Below are 2098 nucleotides of genomic sequence, written 5' to 3'. Positions count from 1 at the left end.
GTGTCGGTGGTGTGTGGATGAGGGGGGGGGGGGGGGGGGGGGGGGGTTCAGCGATGTTGCCGCTGGTGCCACTTCTCGTGGGCGTCGAGTCCGATCCTTGAGCCGCACACTCTTCCACAGATGGAACAAGGGAAACCAGATACCAAGGGGGTACCAGCCGCACTCTGGTGTCTCTTGGTGCGTCGGTCTTGGTTGGTTTGATGTATTTGAGAGACTGCAGTGGCACAGGTGACCTGCCAGGCTGACCTGTTGAGTGCCAGAGATTCGAGCTGCATGGGGGGAATGTTTGCTCGTTTTAGGAGGTCCCTGGTGTAGTCCTTAAAACGCCGTTTTTGCCCTCCAGCGGAGCGCTTTGCGCCCATTAGTTGACTGTAGAGGACTTGGCGAGGCAGGCGGTGTTCAGGCATGCGTATGGTGTGCCCTAGCCAACGCAGATGTTTTTGGGTCACTGCTGCTTCCATGCAGATTGAGTCAGTGTTGCTGAGGATGACTGTGTGGGGAATTCGAGCTTCCCACGACAAATTGAGGATCTTCTGTAGGCAGCGGATATGGAAGTCCTCCAGGTTAGTAATGTGCTGGCGGTATGGGGTCCATGCCTCTGCCCCATAAAGCAGAGTGGAGAGACATACCGCATTGTAAACAGCGACCTTGGTACTGATCTTCAGGTTACGGTTTTCAAAAACCCTACTGCGTAGGCGTCCAAAAGATGATGAGGCTTTATTTATTCGGGTGTGTATTTCTGTGTCAAGGGAGCAGCATGAGGACAAGGTGGAGCCGAGGTAGGTGAAGTGGTCCACTGTTTTAAGTGGAACACCATTTATGTGAAAACTGGGGGGGTATGGGGGCAGGGGTGGAGAGATAGGACATGACCTCGGTTTTTTGAGTGTTAACCTGTAGACCAAAAGATTGGTACAGACTAGATATTGTATTTAGGGCGTGCTGCATAGAGTCCGGGCTGTGGGCCAAAACGGCACAGTCATCAGCATACTGAAGCTCACAGATTTGGCGGGACTTTATCTTTGTGCGGGCCTGGAGTCGACGGATGTTAAAGAGGCTACCATCAAGGCGATATTCCACCTGGACACCGTCTTCATGCCCCATGACACGATGGAAGAGGCAGGTGATGGCAGAGAGGAGGATGTTAAAGAGCACCGGAGCCAAGACACAGCCTTGCTTCACCCCAACATTTACCTCGAAAGACTCATGCAGGAGTTCTCCCGTGAGTACTCTGGCTTGCATCCCATCATGCAGCTGCTGTAGGATGCTAAGAAACTTGGGTGGTACCCCAAGTTTGGAGAGGTTTCTCCAGAGCAGCTCACGGTTGATGGTGTCAAAAGCTTTGCTGAGGTCGATGAAGGCTACGTAAAGGTCTTTGTGCTGTTCTCGACTCTTCTCCAGCAGCTGCCTCAAGACAAAAACCATATCTGTCGTGGATCTTGACTTCCGGAAGCCACACTGCGTTTCCGGAAGCACAGCTTCCGAGATGTGCTCGACCAATCTGCTGAGCATGATCTTGGCCAGGACTTTCCCTGCGATGGAGAGGAGAGATATCCCGTGGCTATTACCACAGACTCCTCTGTCTCCTTTCTGCTTGTAAATGACCATGATGTTAGCATCCTTCCAGTCCTGTGGAAGGGACCCATGTTCCCAGATGTTTTGGATCAAGAGATGCAGACGATGCGTGAGGATATATCCTCTGTGTTTGAAAACCTTTGCAGGGATTGCATCGGGTCCAGCGCATTTGTTGTTCTTCAGCCCTGCAATGGCTTGCCGGAGTTCAGAGTAAAGTGGTGGGGTGTCCAGGTGCACGGTTGGTGGCAGGTCTGGCAGATTATCCAGGATATGTGGATCAGCAGGGTTGGTGAGTTTGAAGAGACTCTCAAAATGATTTCCCCAACGTGCAAGAATCTCGTGGCGATCCTTGAAAAGCGTGGACCCGTCAGCTGATCGAACTGGGGCGATCGCCCGTTTCCTGGGGCCATACAGTGCTTTCAAGGCATCGTAAAAGCCTTGAGTGTTATTGCAGTCTGCCATGTTCTGAATTTCTTGTGCCTTTTTCACCCACCAGGTGTTCTCCATAGTCCGGAGGGCTCGTTGG

This window comes from Sinocyclocheilus grahami, unplaced genomic scaffold (assembly GCF_001515645.1).
Source record: "Sinocyclocheilus grahami isolate Dianchi unplaced genomic scaffold, SAMN03320097.WGS_v1.1 scaffold449.1, whole genome shotgun sequence".
NCBI classification, from domain to species: domain Eukaryota; kingdom Metazoa; phylum Chordata; class Actinopteri; order Cypriniformes; family Cyprinidae; genus Sinocyclocheilus; species Sinocyclocheilus grahami.
Note: the sequence above shows the minus strand (reverse complement) of the source record.